Source organism: Triturus cristatus, chromosome 8 (genome assembly GCF_964204655.1).
Source record: "Triturus cristatus chromosome 8, aTriCri1.1, whole genome shotgun sequence".
Taxonomy (NCBI): domain Eukaryota; kingdom Metazoa; phylum Chordata; class Amphibia; order Caudata; family Salamandridae; genus Triturus; species Triturus cristatus.
In genome coordinates, this window is record NC_140591.1 from 182319004 (window position 1) to 182344167 (window position 25164).

The following is a 25164-nucleotide window of genomic DNA, read 5'->3' on the forward strand; positions in this document are numbered from 1 at the left end:
GCCACAATCGTGGTGATCCACAAGGAGGGGAGACCCCGTGAGCGGGTTACATCCTATAGGCCTATCTCGCTCTTGAACGCGGAGCCCAAAATCCTCGCCAAGGTACTGGCCAACCGGCTGGTTGGCGTGGTGGGCGATTTGGTCCACCAAGACCAATCTGGCTTTATACCCCCATCGTAACACGGCTCTTAATCTGCGGCGCTTGCACGGGGTGCTCGCGCGTGTCCCGTTTGTGCGGGAGCCGGCCATCTTGGCGTCCTTAGACGCCACTATGGCGTTTGACACGCTTGAATGGCCATACATCTGGGCGATGCTGGCGAAATTTGGATTTGGACCGGGATTCATTAGCTCGGTCAAATTGTTGTACTCGGGCCCATTGGCGCAGGTGGTGGTGAATGGGCGAGTCTCGGCCCCCTTCGCGCTGGGGCGGGGCACGCGTCAGGGTTGCCCCTTGTCACCGCTCTTGTTTGCATTGGCCTTGGAGCCCTTGGCGGAGTGGCTGCGGTGGCACCCCTCTATCCGTGGTCTCCGCTGGACCCCCGAGCATGAGGACCGCGTGTCCCTCTACGCCGATGATATCCTTTTGTATCTCGCCTCCCCGCGTAACTCGCTGATTGTCCTGGTTGATGTTCTGCGCTCCTTCGGTCGTAACTCAGGCCTTGTCATCAACTGGGCGAAATCCTGCGTGTATGTGCTTTCCGGGGAGGCTCCGGCCCTACCACGGGACTGCCCGATCCAGATTGCTTCCCAGGGGTTCCGGTACCTGGGTATATATATTACTCTAGACCCGGAGGCCCGCTACGAGCGGAACTTGCTACCCCCCCTCCAGCGCTTGCGGGAGGACGTTGCGCGTTGGCGGCGTCTTCCGCTTTCGCCGCTGGGCCGAGCGGCCTTGTTTAAGATGATGTCCTTGCCGCGCTTTCTGTATGCGCTTCAGAACACTATGGACTTGGTTCCGGCGCGCTACTTCCGTGAGGTGGAGAGCCTGCAGCGGCGCCTGTTCTGGGACGGGAGGCCGCGTATTGCTCTGGCTAAATTGACGCTCCCGTGGTACGATGGGGGAGTTGCCCTCCCGGACATTAAACGGTATTACTGGGCCTCCCAGCTAGCTGCGATTAATCATGGCCTTTACGGGCCCGCCCTGAACCCGGCATTTGAAATGGACAAGATGCTCCTGCCCGGTGGCGACTACAATCGAGCGCTCTACTCTGGCGCGCCCGACTCCCGTCTGACGGGACCGACGCGTGTCATGGTGCGTGTCTGGCACGCGGCTAATGCAGCTATGGGGTGGAAGGACCGTTTGACCCGGGCGACGCCGCTATATGCGTCTGAGAGGTTGGGCTCCCTGTGGACATCGAAGGGCTTCGAGAAGTGGGACACGATCGGAATCAGCACAGTGGGAGACCTCTGGACGAGGGGTGGATTCAAAACTTTTGAGACGCTGCAGACGGAATTTCAGCTGCAAGGCAGTGAGTACTTTCGGTACTTACAAGTCCGCCACGCGCTGGGCTCCGTCTTCACTGATGTCGCGTCCATTCCGGAGTCTTCCCCCCTGGAGGACAGAGTGCTGGATGGCCATGTCCCAGACAGCACGATCTCCCTTATATATAAAAAACTGATCAACGACAGATCGTGCCTGCTGACTAGTCTCCGCGAGGCCTGGGTGGCCGACGGGCTGGAACTGGACGACGAGGACTGGATTTCCGCGGTGGCCTCTCCGAAGGAGGTGGCCATCCCGGCTCGCCTTCGCTTCGTCCAGCTTAAGATCCTCCACCGGGTTTACGTGACGGGGCCAAGGCTTCTACGTATGGGCTCTGTTGGTGACGGATTGTGTAAGCGTGGCTGTGGTGCCTTGGCAACTTTCATGCATATTCTGTGGGAATGCCCACAGGTGGAGCGATTCTGGCGTGGTGTGCATGAGGTCCTGCGTGTGGTGACGCGTGTTGCGCTGTTGCCTGAAGCGAGGAGATGCTTGCTGAATGTGTGGGAACCAAATGACTATTCGGTCCCGCAGACGCGGTGGGTGACTCTGGGATATATGATAGCTAAGCGTGACATTGCTCAATTGTGGGGATCCCAGAGGCCCCCAGCGGTGTTGGCCTGGAAAGAACATATGGATTGGTGTATGTTTCGTGAAAAGGTAGTGTATGTGGCGAGGGGTAAGCCTGGGGCGTGGGTGAAAATCTGGGGCCCCTGGAACGCCTATCGCGGGGGTATTTGTGAGCCGCCACTGCTGCCGGCCGCCTCACCAGCTCCGTCCCCCTAGCCGACCCCCTCCCTCAGCCACGGGCATGTGGTTCCCCAGTCCCTGATCTATTCCCATTCCCCTCTTCAGAGTTTGGCTGCTGGTTGGGATCCCCCACTTAAGGAGCACGTGCCGTCACTTTGGATGGCGGGTTGCCTTGCGGGTGTGGTTTTTTGTGTTGTTTTGTTTTGAAGAAAGGAAACCGTATTGTGGGCTTGGAGTTATGTGGCCTGCGCTATTGATGTCTCCTGGTTTACCGATCTACACCGCCAAAAGACTCTTACTGTATGTATGTCATATGCTTCTGCCACTCTAGCGGCCGGCCGGATGGTTGTAGGCCCATACTTGTAACCTTTTAAAATGTAATAAACGGTTTCAAAAAAAAAAAAAAAAAAAAAAAAAAAAAAAACAGAAATGCATCTTCAAAACACACATTTGACTGGGTGCTAGCCGCATGCTCCTTTGTGTCATGGAACCTTTACCTGTACATTACTCTTCGAGGGCTCAACATGGTACAATTTCCCTGCATATCTACTCCGTCCTTATATCTTCCGACAGACTCTTAGCCACTGCCACACTCCATCCCCGCCACCTGTGCATAGGTGCGCTCCGTCTGCAGCGGCAAACGAGGACCCAAATAACCATGCCCGCCTCCTACCCTCTCCATCCCCAGCGGCATCGCAAATCAGGAGCCCCCACAGATCTACCCATTATCATCCTGTCGGCTTTTTGTCCAATGCAGAAATGGCTCCCAGACATCTCGCGGCCTGGAAGTGGGCGGCACGAGTTCCCAAAAAGTAGAGTGCTGAGTGTGACCATATGTCACCGCAGCCAACCAGCCCTCAAACGTGGGCAACCGCCTCCCACCCCAGCACAGCGCCACCTGCCTTTTAGCAAATAATAACAACAGAGCATGCAGTTTACGTGCTTTCGGCAATGTGTTTTTGACAAACTCTAGCAACCCCACCTCGGAAGTCGGCAAGTCAGATCGCCCGGTGATTTGGTTAACTGCGGTGAACACCCTTGTCCAGAAATCCGTTATCTTGGGGCAGTCCCATGCCATGTGCAGAAACGTGGCAGGGGAGAATCCACATCTCCAGCATGCACTGTCCGCGCGCAAACCCATCCTGTGCAGCCCTATAGGGGTTCTATAGAATCTGTGCAGAAACTTGAAGTGAATTAATCGGAGCCTGTAATTGGGCGACAACTTAGTTAGCTGCCCACAGCAAAACTTCCACTGATCCTCAGTCAGCGGGACGTCCAGCTCAGCATTCCAGGATTGCAATGATTTAGGGCAGATCACCGGTGCCGAATATTGCATAGTCTTATAAATCCGCGTTACCAGCCTGCGGGGGGACGGAGACCCAACCACGCTCCCCAGGGCAGCCAAAACCGGCGGGGCGGCCGGGAAGTCCCCACTAAGGGCCTTGTACGCCGCCCGAAGCCTATGATACAGGAATCTCTCAGCGAAGGGCACCTCGCAGTCTCCCTCCGCAGATGGGGGGGGGGTCTGAACACATTGTCAGGGAATAAGTCAGCAAACGTGCAGAGGCACATTTTCTGCACAAGTGTCCCATCAATGCCATCCATAACACACAGCAGTAGAGGATTCCGTGCTATCGACAACGATGGGGCATAAAGCACTGGGACCTCCGCCCTCCTTCGCAGCTCCCCCCAGGCCCATCCTAGCGCGCCAGCAGTGTCTACGTCCACCCGAGGGCGGCCAGTTGGTTTGCAGATCGCCACATTCAACGGGGTCGGCGCAACCACATCCCGTTCCACCGCCACGTGTGGCTGGAATGGCGTCGGGTGCACCCAGTAATGTAGATACTGAGCCTGAGCGCTGAGCGCATATAACCTCATGTCTGGTGCTCCCATTCCTCCTTGTCTCAACGGGAGTGTAAGCAGCTCCCAAGAGACTCTTGCCTGACCATCTGCCCACGTCAGCGCCACAAGCCGTGACCTGAGAGCGTTAAAAAAGTGCGACGTTAAGGGAATGGGAATATTTGCAAACAGATACAAGAATTTGGGGAGTACGATCATTTTTGTTAAGGCTAGCCTACCAGTCAAGGAAAGCGGGAGTCTCATCCATATTTTGACCTTCTCCTCCAGCCATGTCATAGCTCTTCCATAATTTAGATTCCAGATTTCCTGCATATCTCTACTAATCCATATTCCCAAATATTTAACCCTGTCAGCTTCCCATTGCAACGGATACTCAGAGTCTACTTTGGGCGTGCCGTCTGTTAAGGGGAAAATCACCGACTTGGACCAGTTAACTGTTATCCCAGCCAGTCCCCCGAAACTGATAAATTCCCGCAGAACAGGGTCCAGATTTTCTTTTGGGTTTATCAGATATAAAGTGACATCGTCTGCATAGAGCGAAATCAGAAGACATCTGGAGCTAAAGCCTATCCCCCGAGCCGTGTTATGTTGGCGTATACGCACCGCAAGTGGCTCCATTGCTATTGCGAACAGTGGAGAAAGAAGACATCCCTGTCTTGTGCCACGGGAGATGGGGAATGGGCCGTAAAGCATCCCGTTGACCCTAATCCGAGCTCTGGGGGAGCCATATAGTAGCCGAATACTATTTATAAAAAGCGGGCTGAACCCCATACGACCCAGGATTGTGAACAGAAACGGCCACTCCAAGGTATCAAATGCCTTTGTGGCATCGAGAAACACCACAGCGGCGCGCTCTTCAGGGAGTAAATAATGTAATACTGAAAAAATAGTTCGTAAGTTGTTCGACGTCGACCTCTCCGGGATAAACCCGGACTGGTCAGGGAGCGCGATCGTGGGCAGCAGTGGCTGCAGTCGATTCGCAATTAATTTCGCGTAGATTTTGACATCTACATTTATCATCGAAAGCGGCCTGTACGAATCCAGCTGAGACTCTGACTTCCCCGGCTTCAGTAGTGTTATTATTGTAGCCTCCCTCATGGAACTAGGTAGCTCCCCCGTTTCCAGGGCTTCCCCATAGACTTCCAGCAGCTTTGGCGGCAGCTCATCGGCATAGGCCTTATAAAAGGCCGTGGTCAACCCATCCGGACCGGGGGCCTTATCGAGGGGTAGGCTCTTAATGACCTGCACAACATCAGCAACTGTGTACGGGAGATCCATGTATTTCCTATGATTGTTGTTGAACCAGGCTAGTGCAATGGAGTCCAGGAATGACTGCATAGCCTCAGGGCATTCATCCAACGTAGCCCTATATAGATTAGTGTAGAAGACCGAAAAAGCCGCCAAGACCTCGTCCCCGCCCTGGAGTACCTCCCCAGATGTAGTGTGAATCTCGTGGATATACGTTGCAGTTCTGGGGGGTCTTGTCATGTTAGCCAGCGTTCGCCCCGGCCTGTCACCCTCCCCATACCTCCTGGCCTCCGAGTACTTCCCCAGAAACTTGACCTCCCGCTGCGCCTCCTCGGAGTAATCCAATAATTTAGCTTTGATCAGGCCCGTTACTTTAGGGTCTCCCGTGGCATAAAATTCGTCCTCCAGCGCCTTTATGCCGGTCTCCAGCGAGGCAAGCGACCCCCTGATGGACTGGAGTACTCCCGCCTGTCGGGCTATACACTTTCCCCTAATTACTACTTTAAAAGCCTCCCACAGTGAGGCCACAACCTGTGTTCAGGTCAAAATATTCAATAATGTCAGCCCTGATCTCTTCCTTAAAGGCTTTATCCAGTAAAGCATGAGGTGGGAGGCGCCAGGCAAAACTACGCTGCGGCGCACCAGGAAGCGCCAGTCTTAACACACACGGGGAGTGGTCGGAAAGGGATCGGGGCAGGTGCGCAACATCCACAGACCATGAGGCTACATCACGGGATACCAACCAATAATCCAGCCGGGACCAGGAATTATGGTGGTCGGAAATGCACGTTCCCTCTCTCAGCTGGGGGTGGCGGCTACGCCAGATGTCAACAAGATCCCCATCAGCTACTATCGTCCCCAGCGCAGCACTGGCCGCCGGGTGCAAGGCACGGGCGGTTCCCTTCCTATCCATCTGATCATCCAGGATAGCGTTAAAGTCACCTCCCCATATCACAGTCTGGCTTCCAGCTGCCCTAATCTTAGACCAAATGGTGTGGAAAAACTCAGGGGAATCAACATTGGGGCCATATACAGCAGCGATGGTCATAGAAGTACCACATAGGAGCCCCTGCACCAGAACGTATCTCCCCTCCGGGTCACTCTGCACACACCTCTCCCTCCAGTCCAGCCCCTTCTTGATTAACACAGCCACCCCTCTTGCATAAGAAGACTATATCGATGAATAAACATGTCCCCAGCGAGTATGTCGGAGTCTTTGCGAGGGTATCACATTCAAATGCATCTCCTGCAGTATGCATATGTCTATGTTATGACGTGTCAGATATGCATGAACTAGTTTCGCCTTTCTGCCATCATTAAGCCCCCGTACATTCCAAGTAAGGCAACTTAGGGCTTCAGGGGCCATCTACTAGTGTGACTGATCCAGGCGTATTGTCTGTGCCCATTGTGTGATGTTGCAACCCACTGCAATGCAATTTGCCCAAGGCATACCATCGACACTGGCAATAAACAATAACAAGAACTCACCCTCCTCCCCCCGCCCACTCCAACCCCCCAAATAGGTTGCAGGATACCCCCCCTAAAATAACCAAAACATACAACCCACAGCAAAGTCATTGGGATCCTTCCCATGGGGGCGCTGCGAAGCTGGCAAACTTCCTTGCTTCGTGCAAGGTGGCCGGGAGGACTTCAAGGAGTCTGTCCGCGCGCAGCCCACTACGCATTTCCGAGTCTGGAAATGGTACTTATGAGGCCCTCAGGGTGATAGGCCGCCTCCTCTTTGCGGAACCCAAGGCGCCCCTCCTCGCACGATCTCCGGCCCGATCACGGGCCAAGACCACGTCATGCTAGTCGTTATCACTTAGGTTGGCGTCCGCCCTCACATCAACCTCTCGATGTCCCTTTTTCTGCCTCCCACAGGCTTGCTTGGCAAATTTCAGCGCAGATTTCGCATCCGTGAAGAAGTGGGATTGCCCTTCAGATGTCACCTTCAGCTTTGCCGGGTACAGCAGCGAGTATGGAATCTGTGCTTGTAGCAGTATCCGCTTTACGGGAAGGAATTCGCGTCTCGCCGCCTGCACCGCTGGGGTGAAGTCCGGGTAGAAGGAGATGGTATTTCCTTTATGTGTGATCGTGCCCTTCTCCCGCGCCTTCTTGAGGACTGTGTCCCGATCTTGATAATTCAGGAGTTTCGCTATAATGGGTCTGGGCGGAGCACCCACCGGAGGCCGCTGGCCCAGCGACCTTTGGGCTCTCTCCACCACGGAGACCGGGGAGAGGTGAGGATCAAACAGCTCGTGCAGCAACTCTGTGACGTAGGATTCCATTGTGGAAATGGCCGTCGTCTCCGGAATTCCCGTAATGCGAAGGTTACTGCGTCGCGACCTCGCCTCTAAGTCTTCATTTTTAGCTCTGATGACCCTCAGGAGAGTGTCCATGTGAAGAATCTGCTCCTTCGTCTCCACCTGGAATTCGTGGAACTCCATTTGTCTGCCCTCTAGGTCATCCAGGCGAGTCTCGTGGGTCGACACCTGCGATTTGACAGAGTCCAACTGCGCGGTCAGGGCATCGAGCTTGGAATCTATGTTACGCAGGCTGGATCTCATCTCCAACATTAGGGATTTCAGGTCTCCGCTCTGATCATCCGTCTGCTGGTCAAGAGATCCCCCTTCCCGCGAGCCGTGTTACGTCTCGGCATGGTGGGAGGCGCGCTTACTGTCAAAGGTCAGCTTCGGTTGTTTGGCGTCATGCTTGCCCATGGCTGCCACAGGGCAATAGGCCCGATCAGGAGACCCAACGTGACCACACCCCAACAGGGGCTCACTCAGGCACACGACCCCCGTAGCACGACAGCTCACCACCTACACAATGTCCCTGTAGCAGTGACCAGGACTGGCTCAGTACCCACCTCGTTTCACCGAGTCCGCCAGGGCTTCTTCGAGACCCTCCCCGGCACGACCACACGTCCACCACAGTACAGCACCGCGTCTAGGGCCGTTCAACTCTCCCCCAGTCCTGCAGCGTCACATACGCGGCAATGGCAGGGCCAACAGCAGCGACCAGCAGATCCACAGCGTGCCCGGCTAAGGTCCTCACCTCGACGCACTTGGGCGCTCCTTTCACCTCAGCTCCCGGGGAGCTCCAAGCTGTGTCCCCAATCCGGGTCCGCAGGCGCCTCCGACGCTCTCTCTGGCTCGTAACTGCCCCGGCAGCATGGACTCTCCGCCTCCCCTCTCAGGCCCAGGAAGTAAGCACGACCGCACGTACGGCCAGCCCAAGGGACCCCCTGGCACGCAATTTCACCCTCAGCAGCACGGGGGGGCTAATCGGCAATGAAAACTTCTCTGCGGGTCTCTAAACGTCCCCGTCCCAGCAGGGCAAATCTCCGCAACTGCTCCTCCCGCACTTTCAGGCCGGGCCTGGTCCACGCCCCAGCCCCGGGTGCCGCCGCCCTCACCTCAAAGGGCCCCACGCTTCGACTCCTCCAAAGGGCGCAGCCACTCGGTCTCCCGTCTCCCCTCAGGGTCAGGGCAACTTTCAGCAGTCCTCCACCTTCACATCGGCGTGCACAGGTCACGGGACTCCAGCTCCCCCGCTCCGGACCACAACCAGGCCGCGACCCCGGACTCTCGTAGTCTCCACGCCCAGTCGGCACCAGCAGGTTCCTGCGTAGTCAAAGACCAGCGATTTCCTCAACTCCTGCTTGACGAGGAAACACCGGGAGGACAGCGCCGGGTCCGCGATCCCTACAGCTCAGGACACAGCGGGCTGCAGCAGATCAGGACCTCCCCATTGACAGGATTTTGACAGGATTTTGTCCCGGCTGGCGGAGCGCGCTCAAGAATCGGCCATTCCGCTGCGCAGTCGGCCACGCCCCCCTATCAGAAGGCAGTGTTAAATTATTAATTCACCTTCTAGTCGGCTGCATGCTCATGACACCAGTAATCATGGATTGCACTTCATTCATTTTCACAGGCTTAAAAAACTTACAGTTGCAAAAGAAACAAATGATGGACGGAATGCTGGACAATGCAGACATTCACCCCAGTCACAAGGATCTGGGTTAAATCCATCATTCTTTTGCTCACTACTCCACCTCAGTGTGGACCCAGCTATATGCAAATCAGTCTTGACCCTATTCCTTGTGGGAACAGTCCAGCCCGAACTGCGAAGCCAGGTCCTCCCTGGACCGGAAACAAGCATCCTGGGACTGGTTTCGGGGCATCACCCTTCATCAACCAGGCTAGCTTGAATCCAATGGTGTAGTGAGCACGGGACCCACGTCTGGTCATACCCTTCCCACTTAGGGTGACATTTTGCAAAAGACAAAATTGATGAACGGAATGCTGGACAATGCAGACATTCACACGCAGTCACAATGATCTGGGTTAAATCCATCATTCTTTTGCTCACCACACCACCCCAGTTTGGACCCAGCTATATGCAAATCAGTCTTGACCCTGTTCCTTGTGGGAACAGTCCAGCCCGAATTGCCAAGCCAGGACCTCCCTCGACCGGAAACAAGCATCCTAGGACCGGTTTCAGGGAATCACCCTTCATCAGCCAGGCTAGCTAATCACAGATCACATTATAAACAGTTGGAGGCTAGCCACCCATTTTACAGTTACCATTATAATTCATGAAACTGAAGTAGAACAACAATCCCCAACTTCCTTCCCCAACTCCCTACGTTCATTCTCATCCCCTCCCAAACCTTCTGCTTCTTCCCCACTAGAAGGTTGTGAAAGAACAATATCCCAAACTCCAGCCATGCCAGGGCCCCCGTTATTTAATTAGACACGCCCTAGAGATGCCTTTACACTTCAACCTCTGATCACCACCTTGAACTCCTCCCGTTCGACAGAGGGAAAGGAAGTAATAAAAAGTTCACTAAATATTCTCTCAGGGTCTCACGAAAGGGTGCGTCTTCTAGTGTTCTTGGCTGATGATCATGTTGCTATAGGCGCGGTGCTCCACACCAGAGCAAACCTATATCCAATGGATCGTGGTCCGAGATTATCTTACCTATATATACTGCATGTGGGGAAAATATTTTACTTACCGGTAACTTTAGATCTCAAGCATTGACACTTTTCATAAATTCAAGTGCTTGAATAATTCTTAGACATCGAAGTGGGAGTCCCACAGTATAATTAGAAAGCAGCCCAATGTTAAACATAGCTTAGAAGGGCTAGAATACATCAACTTTAGTATCCTATTCACATCATTCAAAAAGAACCAAACTTAAGTCAATCAAGCTGCATCATATCGTTGAAAGAGACTTGAGTTTGAAACCATTGTTTATCCAATTCCTTCTGAAGGTGCCTCATTCAAAGGCAGCAAAATGCGACTAAAGGATTGCATGATGACATCATTCCCGAGGGGACTGAAGAGTTGAACTGAATCAGACTTTCTTTCCTGTAGTGTGTTTGCCAGATGCATTAGCTTAGCTTGCCTTATTTCCGTTGGATATGCCCTGTCCTCTATATTGTCTAGAGTTACACACAAGAACACTATGTTTCTCTGTGGCAGCAGGACAGATTTCTGTGGGTTGATAGTAAGACACACTTTGTTGAAAAGATTTAGACAAGCCTTGGTTGCTTTTTTTTGCTGCTTGTGAGCAGGAGCTTTCATTAACCACTGGTCTACTTATGGCAAGACTTGTTCTTTTGGTCTTGAATGCAGCTACCAAGGCAAGACATTTTGTAACAACGCAGGAAGTTCGGGCGTGGCAAAGGTGGCAAAGATGGCGGTCAAGCTTTCATGAAGGTCCCATTGCCCAAAAATCCACTGCCATCCTGCCTGATGACGACATCCCTTGCTGGCCCCGGGACTTACCTCTATGCTCACTGCAACCCCAGGTTTACTCTGCCCTTAGAAGGGTGCCTCCTACTGCGTCTTCTGTGCCCTGGAGGCCAGCCGACCCATGCTGCCGCTGCGGTGGCGGTGCGGCACCCTTGCTCTACCTCAGTTGGGGCCGCCTGCCTCGCTCCTTCTGACCAACGTATCGGACCCAGCCCTCTCTGCGGATGGCCCTGGGGGCAGAGGACCTGTGCTGCCTCCCTAGTGTCTCTGGATTGGTGGAGGCAGTGGCGACCAGCTCGATCAAGGCCCTGGGGCCATGGCAGTGAATCTGTTGGGACCTGCTGACTCTCCCGGGCCCTGCGCAGTGATTCGTGTTTCCCCCCCTGTGGCTGCTCCGAGAACAGGCACGGGCCGGGGCTAGGTGTGCCGGGCCCTGGGACGGGCTTGGGCTTACTCCCCCCTCCCAGACGGGGAAGATCTGGAGGCCAGGCAGTAGCTAGGCCGTGGGACCTGGTTGGCCTGCATCATGGGAAAGATGGCCATCGCCGCAAGCGGGCAGAAGCGAGGGGGCCTGGCAGTCTGAGGTCATCTGGCCTGAGTGGCGTTTTGGTGGCCTGCTGAGGTGATCTCCTGTACCGTGACCTCCAGGTGAGGACCCCGGGGACCCTCTCCCCATATTCCGGCGCTGCGGGCGGTGGGGCCCTGGGAGGATGAGACGTGGGAAGAATACCCCACCAGCATCGGCCCAAACCAAAATGGACGAGTACGCGGTCGCACTGGGTGATCACCAGGAGGACGATGAGGCCCTGGCGGGCCGAGCGCCCGCCTCGGCGCAGCAGTCAGCAACAGGCCTGGGAACAATCTTCAAGGCCATACAGGATTCTAGAGACGCTGCTGAATCCAAGGTGGATAACCTTCGGTTGGATCTCTCCCTGCTGCGCCAGGACCTGCACAAGAGGTACAGGTTTCCTGCGCGGAAGATGGCATTGCCTTGCTCAAGAGCCAGATGTTTAGGATGTCCGCCTCAGTGTCCACCCTTACTGGTAGGGCGGAAGATGCAGAAAATAGGTTGAGGCGCAAAAAACTTTGGCTCATCGGCCTCACTGAACCCCTGGAGCAACAGTGTCTCGCAGGCTTACTGGAGGACTGGTTTAGACAGTGGGTCCCTAAGAACAAACGGTCGACCTTCTTTGTCATAGACAGTGCCCATCGCTCCCTGCGCAGAGGCCCCCACCTGGAGCTCCCCCTTGGACAGTGATCCTGCGGCTGCTTAATTTCAAAGACCGGGACGTGATTCTGCAGGAGGCCTGCTCCCAGCCAGAATTGCAACTCTCCAACTCCAAAATCCTAATTTTCCCTGATTACATTAAGGCGGTGCAGCAGCATCTACGCTCCTTTGCTGAGGTGAAACAAAAGCTCTGTGCCATCGATCTTCGATGCACGCTTCTCTTCCTGGCCCGCCTCAAGGTTATCTTTCGGTGGAAGACGCTCTTCGTTGACTCTCCAGAACAGACCTGGGAGTAGGCGACGGAGGAACGGCTGCTGAGGCGGCCATCCCCTGATCTGTGCTGTCCCAAGGAACCCGTGGAGCATACCCTGGCACAGTTCCGTCGACAGGCTAAGGGCAACCGCTTCAGGAATTCCGGGGTTGAACAGCTGGGGGTCTCAGAGGGCCCTGGCTCGGCCCCAGAGGATACGGTCTCACCTCCTGTCTCCCCACGTCAGACAGCACCTTCTCAAATACTCCTATGATCTGTCACTCGGTTGAGGCTGGCCTGAGATTTCCTTCTAGCCTTCCTTCATCTCCCTGACTTTCTGTATCTCTCTGACCTTGCTTCTCTCTTTTTCTTCTCTACATGAAGATGGCTGAGGGAGGCTGTCTATGCTGGGGGCCAGTTCTTTCTCTCCACGGCTGTGGCCCTTTGTAGTCCACAGCCGCCCTAGATGTTGAGTCCACTGTTTAGCTTCCCTCAGTCAGCTGGGGCGGTTTCGGGTTCCTCCTCCTAACTTTCAACAAGGCTCTTGGCATATCTCTTTAACCTTGCGGTCTCCTATTGTGGAGGTGATGACTGTGGGGGTCCGGGACTGGCACCGGCTGGCTTTACTTCTCCCTCACTGGGGACGAGAGGCATGGGCTCTTCCTTGACCCCTCAGCGTTACCTTTGCTGTGTACTTTTCAGTAATTGCATTTACCTGTTTTGATGTCCATTGTCAGTCACTGGATCCTTTCATATGGGCGCCTGAAAGCCACGGACGTTCCCTTTGATTTCAACTGTTGTGGGTAGTTATTCAAGGGTGACAGATGCTTCCTGGGATGATCTGTGGGGCTGCTGGGGGGGTGGCTTACTGTTTTTCACTAACTGTGTTTTCCCTTTCAGGTTGTCCAAGGCGAGCACATACATTATTACCGTCAAATGTATGGCATGGCACTGTAGGTCCAAAGACTATCATATTGGACCCTACTTTCCGGCAGGAACTGAATCATGCTCTCTGTATATGTCATGATCCCCTCTCTAGACTAACAGTTTTCACCTGGAATTTGAACGGCCTGCTGAACCGGATTAAACGTTCTGCAGTATTACGATACATCAGGCGACACAGGCCAGCGGTCGTCCTCTTGCAGGAGACCCAATTGTTTGGCACATGCTGCCTCTTTGGACCATTTCGGCTACGATGGGGTTTACCACTCCTGCTTTACACGTGGCTCAAGAGGAATCGCACAAGCATGTTACATGGGTTTTGAGGGCCGCTTGGCATTACAACTTTGTCTCCTGTTATGTCCCTCCGCCTCTGTTGCAGCCCTCCTTGCAATCACTGCAATCCTTCCTCCTGACTCTTCCCCAAGGTTTGACGGTGGTATGAGGTGTTTTTAACGTAGTCCCCGATACTGATCTGGATGCCTCAAATGCCCCATACCCTGGCAGGGACACCTGATCAGTCAGTCTGTCCTCGTGGGCAGATTCAGTGGGTCTCTGATGTATGGCGCTCCTGGCTCCCGCCCTGCATGCCTACATTTACCACTAAGCGGCACACGCAGCAGAGTCCCACATTGACTTGCTGTGGTTACTGGCAGAGGATCTCTTCTTGGTTCATTCTCCCACGCAGAATTTCCGATCATGCTCCGCTTCTATTGTCTTGTGGAACCCAGCCCATCACACTAAGCCCTGCTTAGAGATTCAGTGCCTAGCACTTACAAAGCTCTGAGTGCCCTGCTTTTGTTAAAGAACTCCGGGAGTTCTTTAAGCTTAATGTAGGCTCAGTCTTATTGGCAATGACGTTCTGGGTATCCAGGAAGCCTTTTTTGAGAGGTCGTCTTAAAGGCTATGTATGTCGGTCTGAGGCCCATCGCGTGGCACGGCTGACCAACCTTGAAGGTCAAATAGTGCATCTGGAGGCTACCTTGCATCGTCATGACACTGAAAGCACTAGTCGTCTCCTGGCGATAGCCCGTACGGAACTGCAAAGGGTCTCCCTTGAGGAAGCCCAACACTGTTGGATGGCTTCTATGCAGAGGGTATATGCATCCAGTGATAAATCGGGTAAACTACTGTATTCGTTGGCAACTTGGGGTATTTCCGACAGGACGGTCCTGGTGAGTCAGGATTCATCGAGATGCCTCCGGGAGGAGCTTCCACCTATTGCTCAGACTTTTGCTGATTTTTACCAGGGGTTGTACTCACGACATCCCCCACCGCCAGCAGAGGTCACGAACCCTCTTTTGGATAGCATATCGCTGCCCATCCATACCCAGAGCTCTGGCCTGAGAATTGACCCAGGACCTCACGCTGGAGGTGGTGAATTCCGCTGTGACGGGACAGCAGATTGGGAAGACAGCTGGCCCAGACGTGTATCCTATAGAATATTCCAAGAGCTTACGTGACATACTATGTCCCCATCTTTTGAATTTTTATGCAGCTGCACTGCAGCAGGGGTCCTTTCCATCAGACTTATATTTTTCCACAATTGTAGTCCTGCCCAAGGAGGTTCTTCCTAGAGACCAATGTTCAACCTACCGTCCGATTTCCCTCATCAACGTTGACAATAAGATCACATGTATTATGCAAGAAACATGCAGCATAATGTGATTGTAATGTACCGTACAAGCAGTGTAAAAGAATGGCAATGAAGCGGATTAAAGGAAATAAAATGTTTTTTTTTTTTTTTTAAACATTGACATTAAGATTTACATAGTTGGCTCAGGCGTTACCACACCGGATTCATCCAGATCAATGTGGTTTTGTGCCAGGTCGCAGCACACATTATTGTATCAGGAGGGTCCACATGGCGTTATCCCGGGCACAGGATCTTGATGGTACCCTAGCCCTTTTGTTAATTGATTTCACCAAGGCTTTTGACACAGTGTCATGGGATTTTCTGGATAGAGTCATTCAGACGACTGGAATGGGAGAGGTGTTCTGTCACATGATCCGTCTTATTTACCATGCCCCAACTGCACAAGTCCTTGTAAATGGGGTTCTACCTCCCCCGTTTTCCATCGAACCTGGCACACGCCAGGGGTGACCGCTTTATCAATTGCTATTTGCTTTGGTGATAGAGCCCCTGGCGCGACTTATACGCTGCAACACCCAGGTTTGGGGCTGGCAGTGGGAAATAGCACTGAGGACCGCATAGCTTTATATGCGCATGATATCCTCCTGTTTCTGAAGGATCCACAGTGTTCCAGCCCGATTTCTTACACTTCTTCAGCTATACAGCAAAGTGTCCGGGCTCCAAATTAACAAAGGAAAGTCCCTTCTGGTAGAGGTGAGGGGGGGATGCCCTGGAGCAGGTTTGGTGCCCCAACATTCCCACCCAGTGCAACTCCTTCAAGTATTTAGGGATTCATGTGTCTCCCCTCCCAGATTTGGCCTGGGCCCTTAACTTCCAGAAACTGGCCCTTATGCTGGACTGCGACCTGGGCCACTTGGCCTCTCTTCCGTTGAATCTTATGAAGCGTATGCCTGCCACACTACTTGTACACCCTTTGCAACTATCCCTACCCCATCCCCTGCAAAGGGTTTCACTTCCGACTGCCAAGATGACTAATTTTGTGTGGATGGTTAGAAGGCACAAGGTAGCTTTTTAGTCACTGCACAGATCCCTCTTTGATGGTGGATTAGGCTTATTTGACATGTACCTTTACTATCTTGCAGCCCATTTGGTACCTATTAACGACTGGTTCACAGGTGGGTGGAATGACCCGGTTTACCAACTTAAGATTCAATCGATGAGTCTGGATTGTCTGCTCAATCTTTTGTACGAGGCATGTTTGCCTGTCACACTACCTTCTTGTACGCAGGAGTCTCTTATCTGCTGGAGGGCATCTCTTCGGTTCATTTGCTGGAATCGGCACCTCACTGAGATGACCCCTATATCACAGCCGGGCTGGGAGAAGCAACCAGTCCTGGAATATTGCTGCCCGATCTGCCCCGGGAGCGGGGAGGGGTGCCAGTGAGAAGCACCGCTCCCGCTTTTGTTACAGGGGGCTGATATTACAGCACTGAGCAAAGCCACCACCTAGTAACAAAAAGGCCCCCAAGGGTACAAAACCAGCACCCCCCTCCATGCACGCCCCCCACCGACCCCCGGCGAGATGCCTGGTGCCTGCTACGCACAGTCCAGCCCTGCCCTAAATGATGTGAACTTGGCTTAGTCAGCTCTCGACCCTGGAGGGCTTTCCTTCTTGGGGGATATCTACAGAGGAGGTAGCCTTGTGGCATTTCAGGACTTAAAAGCCAGATATACCCTGTCCAATTCACAGTTCTTTTGTTACCTCCGATTAGACCAAGCCCTGAAGGCCCACAATCTCCTGTACGCTCCCATAGCAGAGTTTAATCTGTTTGAGGTAAAGGTTTTCTTTGGGTGTCGGTAAGGGGGCAATCTCCGTGATCTATCACTTGCTCGTAATCCATGACCTTGATGTCCTGGAGTGAGGCGGGAGGCTTGGGTGGGAGAACTGGATGAAGATGAATGGAGGGAAGCCTGTATGGCGCCCCTCCAGTTAGTAATTTCATGACGGTTCAATTTTATTACCTGAATGCGACATACCTCACTCCACAGAGTTTACAACACCTATTCCCCGACGCCCAGGCAGTATGCACGCATTGCGCAGTTCCAGCAGATTTCTTCTGTGTAACATGGGATTGTACAGTGTTGAGGCCCTTCTGGGAGGGGATGAGTCGGGTGCTTTCCTCTGTTCTGGGCCACACCCTGGCACTCACATCCTGTATTGTGCTGTTGGGGTTGGTGGAAGAGGTTAGTGGACCCCGGGCTGAGTTACTCTTTTTAGGGGTGGGCTGTTTGTTCGCTAAACGAGACGTGGCTTGTACCTAAACACAGAAAACGCCACCAGCCCTCAGGTGCTGGTACAAGGGGATAGACTGGTGCGCGCACCAGGAGAAAGGTTTTGGAGGCTCGTGGCTGTCCTCAGAAGCACGACCGAATATGGGGGAAGTGGTGTGGCTATTACAGATTGTCGATTTGACCCTGTAATGTTTTGCAATATTGAAGGCTGGGCTTGCTGTATTGTTGTGCGCATACAATTTACTCTTTTGAACTCTGATGCTATGTTTTTTGCCACAAAACTTTCAATAAAGTTGTTTATAAAAAACAAAAATGCAGGGAGTTGAATTTAGTTCAAAAGAGAACTTTGAATTGATAATGGTGACTGGCTACCTCGGACCAGAAGAATTTGCAATTCTTTGGGTGAATAGGAATATTAAAGTAGGTATCATTAAGATCTAATGTTGTCATAGTCACCATGATTGAGGAGCTGAAGGATGTCCTGAATTGAGTGCACACAAGGTCCTTATCTAGGTAATGTTGGGGCATATGTATGAATTACCCGTTTTGCGAGTCCTTAATTGCGAATCGCTATTAAGGACTCGCAGAATGTATGTAGGAATCACAACAGTAATTGCGATTCCTTAATATTCCTTAATTGCGAACCGGAAATTGCGATTCGCAATTCAGGAATACTTTCCAATCCATTCCCATGGGCCTAGATGCCCATAGGAATGAATAGGAAGACATTCGGAATTTGCGAGTACCCATTAGGTACTCACAAATTGCGAATGTAATTTCAAGGGTGCCAAAAGGACACCCTGTTGCACCCCTGAAATATGTATGTGTGCACATGTGGCGCACATACATGCCCTATGGGCATGTATGTCTGTCACATGGCTGTTTGAAAAATGCAAAAATTTGCATTTTTCAAAGAAATCGCAAATTACCACCAACTTGAAGTTGGTGGTAATTTGCGATTTCTTAAGCCAAAATCGCACAACTTGAGTGCTTCCTGAATCGCATTAAAGAAATCGCAATTTGCGATTCCTTAAATGCAATCGCAAAAAAGGAAATCGCAAATTTTGAGATTCTCTATTTTGCACTGGCCTTTTGGGATGATACATCCCAAAAGCCCTTTTTCCGTTCACAAACGGGCCGATTCTGAGAATCGGCCCATTTGCGAACGGAAAAAGGGCTTGATACATATGCCCCATTTCCAAAGGTTCTGAGAACCTCTTGGAACAATCTGCTAACATGGATCCTAAATGAGAGACTACGGCTCTAGGCCCATGCAACATTTCTCCTTGGTAATGTTCCAAAAGACCCATCATCATCAGAGTAGCTTTCATCTTCTAGGTGACTTGGGGTTAGTGGTGATACTTTATCGGGAGCACTAGACTTCGACATTAATGAAACCGAAATAATTTTTTCTGTCTCCAAACTCTTCTTTTCCCCCCATGAACTATGTTGTTGATGGTGTTATTTATTATCTTTGAGGATGTGGTCATCTTCCCTGCCGTTGACGGTGTTGTCTTCATCAACAAAGTTGCAGTGTTATAAGTAATGTCTTATTCAAAGATGAGCTAGTAGTAGTGACGGGTGTCACCGCTGTTGTAGTGTATATTGTCAGCAAGACTGTCGCTGACAATTTTTTTATGCATGATGTAGGCAATAAGATTGGTGGTAAATAAATGACATTTGTAAAAAGTCAAAAGTAGCAATAATTACATGGTATTTGTTATTTAAATAAAGCATGTAGAAATGAAATATGTGAATAAATATAGTACTAATAAATACTTAAATAATTGAATATACAAAGGGGAGGGGGGGAAATGCAGAAAGAGTAAGAATTAATAAATATGCAAATGATATAAATAAGTGTCACAGGAATATACTTACCTTGTAAAGATTAAGATAAAGTAGATTGGGGATAAAGAATGTCATAATATAAAATATGAAGAGAGAATAAGAATATAAGACAGGAGAATTAATATTAGGGGGTGAGCCAGGGTACATAGAAGAAAGGGAGAGAAATTAAGAGAAGAAGTAAGTAGAGAGAAAAGAAAAGAAAATAGAAGAGTAGGAGAAGAATACAAGAGTAAAAGATGTTATAAAACAGAATAAACAAGGGTAAGTAACAATGAATTAATCTTCTTGATTGGGTATGTTAGAAAGAACAAGAGGGACAGAAGGATCAACAACTTTTGTTTTTAGAAAGGGTGACCACGTCTGAAGAAATATGTCAGCTTGATCTTGAAGATTATAGATTATTCTTTCGTGTGAAGCCGTTTGTATCATAGCTACTAACCACTCTTCCTGTGAAGGTGGCAAAGATGATTTCCAATGACGTAGAATACAAATTGTAGCTGTTTAACTCGTTAACAATGTCTTGAGGTTTTGTAAGCAGATCACCTTGTGCTGTCCGAATGGCCGGGATAGCCAGCATCTCTTGCATAATTCTGCAGCTAATAGTCTTCCCGCTTTTTCACCCTGTTCGTAATGCCGTCCTTTCATTTTCTGCAAATCATATTCCGCTTTGGATGTAAAAAGGCTATTCAGAGCCATGCGAGCCTGTTCGAGTGATTTACGATTTTGCAATGTTGGGGTTAGTGTGTACAAACGAGTATAAGATTGAATATTATGTTCAAGCTCAGTTTGCCGCCTGACATTTTGTTTATGAATAAGTGCTGCATCTCGCATTAATTGACCCCTAAGAGTGGCTTTAGCTGCAGCCCATATAATCCTACTGGAAGTTACAGAACCCTAATTATTTGAGAGATAGTCTTGGAGATGTGATTGTAATTGAGACTTACTCTTCGGAGTTCTATGGCATTGTATACTCATGCGCCAGGGTTTACGTCCTGGTTTAGAAAGTCCCAATTCAAGGGATAAAACGACAGGGGAATGGTCAGACAAAGCTACTTCCAGAATGCAGGAATCTGATCAACTGAACAACTTTTTGTGATGCCAAAAAATAATCTAAACGAGAAAATGTACCGTGAGCGGAAGAAAAGAAAGTATATTCAGTATCTGTTGGATGACTAAGACGCCAATGGTCAACTAATCCATTATCCGATATTAGGTCACCTAATAAAGCCTTATCTGCAGCATTTCCTCTGTCTAATGGACCTGTTTCATCTAGAATGGGATCTTGCGTCATATTCCAATCTCCGCCAATCAGATATTGTGATGCATTAATCTCTATTAATAGACGGGACAACTGAAGAAAGAATGATTTTTTGGTACCCGGAGCATAAACAGATCCTACACAAATGTATGAGTCACCAATTCGCAATTTAGCAAAGACATAACGCCCATCCGAGTCGGACCATGTTTTTAAGGCGGTAATTAGAAGTGATTTGCGAATAAGGATTGCAACTCCACATTTGCACAGAGGGCCAGCCTCTGCGGATTCACCTTTTTGAATACTACTATGAATGACCTTTCCCACCCAGTCCCTGCATAGTTTGTCAGATTCTAGTGTGTCTAAATGTGTTTCTTGCAGCAAGGCCACATCTACATGTTTAGACTGAAGATAAGAAAGTACTTTCTTCTGTTTAATGTAATGGGTGAGACCATGTACGTTCCACGTGATTGTGCATAAGGGGTGTGTTTTTGTCATAATAAAACAGAACCAGTATTGATAATAGAAAATAAAACGATATTCAATGTGTTTAGCTAAATGAAGAGAGTAAGAAATTAAAAATAGATGAAGGAAAAGGAAAATGGTACCCTGGCTCAGCAGAAAAACACAAGTATTTGGTTAAATAGGAACAATCAAAAGTAAAGAAATAGGGTTAGACAGATAATAAAGCAGAAATAATGCAATAAGATGTTGTTGTTTTTTGGGGGAGTAGAAGAAGGGAAAGAGGAAGGGAAGGAATAAGGGGATTATAAGAGTTAAATGAGAGAAGAGGGTACAAATAAAAAAAAGTTAGGGATCCTAGACTGTGAATCGCGGGTCTGGGCGCACTAGAGCACCACCGCGGGACAGGACGCCACTGGAGAAAAGAAGAAATTAGAAATTAGCAGGGCAGGTGATAGTTTAAGGTAGGGAGCCCATGAAGACATGTTGGTAAAGATACATGTATACAATAGAGCATGGTAGAAGCGTGAGTAAAACCAAAATGAGAATTTAATAACTATTAATCAAGCAACCAAATATTAAAATGACTATATTAGAACATGTCCTATAGTAGGATGTCTTAGCTTATAATATTGATAGCAACAAATGAAAACCTTATTAAAGTAAAAATGATAAGAATATAAAGGGGGAGAGAATACAATATATGATGGCAGGACGAAAAGGGTTCAAATATCATGGGCGTATAATGAAATGTGAATTACTCGTAATGTGGGCACTGGCAATGAAAAGGGCTTAAAGGGGTGTGGAACATACAAGTAGTTAATATCAGAGATATAAATAGAGAAATATATATTGAAATAGTATACTACAATTGAAGGTAACGTAATGTACTATAATATGATGGAAAAGCAGGCATAAATATAGAATTTGGACAAACATAGAGTAAAATAACAATACGGACTATAGTGCATTTAACAATATTTGAATGTTATAACATGCATAGGCAAATAAATGAGTTCTAGTATTGATAATAATGAATGAAGAACAAGAATAAGTATGAGGTTAGCTAATAACTATATCTAAGCATATAAGAACCAATTGAATAACAGGAAGTTGATCAGTTTGCATCGGAAGAGTAATACTGACTATAATTCATCTAATAATGTATAAGTGAATATAATAACATGGAGAGGCAAACAAATTAATTCTAGCATTAGTATTAATGAATAAAGACCAAGAATAAATACAAGATATACTATTAACTATATCTAGGCATATAAATTGGCAATTGAATAACAGTAAATTGTTCAGTCTGCATCTGAAGGAGTTTTAAGAGGTGACCTAGATTTGTCTCTATGCGGATCTTGTGTAAAAGTAGAAACAGATTGTAAAGCTGAGTTTTTTATCTTCTTGGGAGTGACTGGCTCTTTCCAAATCTCCACCACGGTGCCTAAAGTTACTAAAGGTTCATCGCTTGTACTCCGACAGTTGCGAGGAAAAAGAAGAGGATGGTTGGGACTGGTCATGTTGTGAGGATTGTGTTTCCATGTTTTGAGGTTTGATACCATCTAGAAATTTCTGTAGATGCTCTGAATCATAAAAGTCCTTAGTATCTCCATTTCTGGTAATACGGAAGCACGCAGGTTCAAACAGACCATACTTGATGACTAGCTGTCGTAATTGAGGTCGCATGGAAAGAAATGCCTTCCGTCTTTCATTCGTCTCCTTAGAAAAATCAGCTGCGATGTGAATGATATGACCCTTTAACGAAAAGGAGCCTTGTCAGCGAGCTGCAGTCAGTAATTGTCTTGTTTGCTCATGGCGAAGAAAACAGGCAATAATCGGTGTCGGACACGCTGGAGGGTCTTTACGTGGAGGGCCAATTCTGTGAGCCCGCTGAATTTCAAGAGGTGGGGTGAAGGAGATGCCAGTCAGGTTTGGAAGGATACCACAAATAAATATTCCGGCGTTTTGGCCTTCAATATGGTCAGAAAAATCCAAAGAAGCGGATGTTATCTCTTCTACTGCGATCCTCTAAGTCAATGATTTTGCTGTGGAGAAAGAGAAGATCTTGGTCTGTGTTTTGAACTGAATCAAGGCAATTTTACATTACCAGTATTTTAGAGTCAAGACCTTCAATTCTGGTATGAAAGTTTGCGATGTCTGCTCTAATTCACTTAGTCTCTTCAGCCAAAGATGTGAATGTGACATCCATACCTTCCAGTCGGCAACTGACCCCAGAAATTTCATGCAATATACTTTGCATGGTCTCCGTTGATGCCTGTTCAGTAGCAGAGGGCGCAGCTTGAGGCAAATTGGTTGAAGATGACGCATTCCCTTTCGTTGGCATAGTGTTAGATTGTTTCAGAACTTCTGCGAAGAGAGGTTGTTTAGGAATTTTGCTTCCGTGCTTATTAGTAAACATTTGTACGTTACGTTTGATAGAAACTTTAAAGTAGCGTAGAGATGTTGTTTCGTGACGTGAAGCAATTGTAGAATAGTATCACAGCTGGCAACTGACTAGTCAATAAATGCAGAGGTTAGCAACATGTCATGTATATTAGCAGCGCAAGCTGAGTTTGTCATAAAGAGCATGTGTGTAGGCAAAGAGAAGATTTCATGAGAGATATCAACAATATACTAGAAATGTCTCAGAAGTTACATATATGCTTAAGAGAAATGAAAATATATTTCCGCTAGAGAGTTAAGCGTTGCTTGTCTCCTCCTCAATCTACAAATTTATAAATAATGGCATGCGTGAGTATACTTTAGAGATTTACAGTCAAATAGAAGACAAGTTCAAGTTAAGCATATGCTGATGACTGTGAGGAAACCCTCCTTAGTAATAAATGTAAAGCGAAAATAATAAGTTATGTTGCATTGCCAATTCCCACAAAAGACAACAATATGTGACAATAAAAGGCTTAATCGCAATTAAGGCGGAAGGCACAGCTTCAGTAATTGATAAATATGTCACTATAATTGTAACAGGAAGCGCGGTCTCATTGAGCAAAAGAAGCCTCTTAAAACTGCAGAGAGAGGAGCCCTCGCTGTATAAAATGAGGAAAATGTTTCTGTCAGACAAGAGGGCGCTGTCTGAGGAATGCTATTCACACATTGAAAAGCGCTGCCTCCCCTACGACCAAGCTGGAGTTATTAGGAGGCGCGGCTTCATTATCATAAGAAGTCGCGGTTCAGGCTGAGGTGACGCTCGCTATTCCTGATAACATAGAAGGCGCTGCCTTGTGAGGGAGAGAAGGCGCGGCCTAAGGCGATGTGCTGGACGGGAAGCGCGGTGCAGAGCAGAGCCGCACGGTCACCTCACCAATGCTCAGCTTCGGAAAACCGCCACCGTCAGCCACCAGGAAACTCGGCCAAACCGGTCTTCATGCCTTCCGACCACAGCTGGGCAGGAAAAGGAAGCTCTACGAACGCAGGTAGGTGAGGAAATCCCATCAGGGATCCGTCCCACAGCGGAGCTCGTTCTTCAGGCGGCCATCTTCCTAGGTGGACAGACCACACACCGTTTACAGTCATTTGAAACAAATAGGGAGTCCGATAGAAACTGGTCTCGCAAGAAAATTGGGTCAGATGGTGCAGCCTTATATTTCTTATCCACCCTAGGGGTGATAATGTGAGCCTATGCAGCATCCTTAAAAATATAATCTGTGTGGTGCATTATGTCTTTAAGTATTGGAAGAGATTGAGACGTCCTGGGTGTGGTGTACAATGTCTCAAATGAGAAATCTTTATCCATGGATTCCTTATGCAGTGTAACCCCATGGTATGCGGTTTCCCTAGCAATAAGCTCTTAACATGATGTAGTATCATCAGGAGGTGAGGGTTTGGCAGGGTATATGTCTATCTGTAACTCCTGGGGACTGGTGGTGGTGCGCCAAAAGTGTCGTCATCCCTCCATCTGCTTTTGGGTCTGTATGTGGAAATCCTGGAGGTGTAATATTTAAGGGATTCTGTGGAGAATGATGTACAGAAGATACAGGTGGTGGAGGTGGTGGTGGTATGTGAGATGGAGAAGTGGGAGGAATAGGGTGCAGAGGGCTAGTAGCCTTGTCCTTTTTCTTCTTCTTCTTCGTGGGCAGTAGCAAATCAATGGCTTCTTGAAAAGAGGTTTACCGCTTGGTAGAAGGCACTGACACAGTCTTTGTAATAATGCAGCCAGTCTCTGGAT

The 25164-nt window shown here is 49.3% G+C and overlaps 1 protein-coding gene across 3 annotated transcripts in view; it reads right to left on the reverse strand.

The window, feature by feature from the left end:
* Window positions 1-25164, reverse strand: part of LOC146801783 (E3 ubiquitin-protein ligase TTC3-like) — a 1211260-nt gene that overhangs the window by 1072205 nt on the left and 113891 nt on the right. The window lies entirely within an intron of this gene.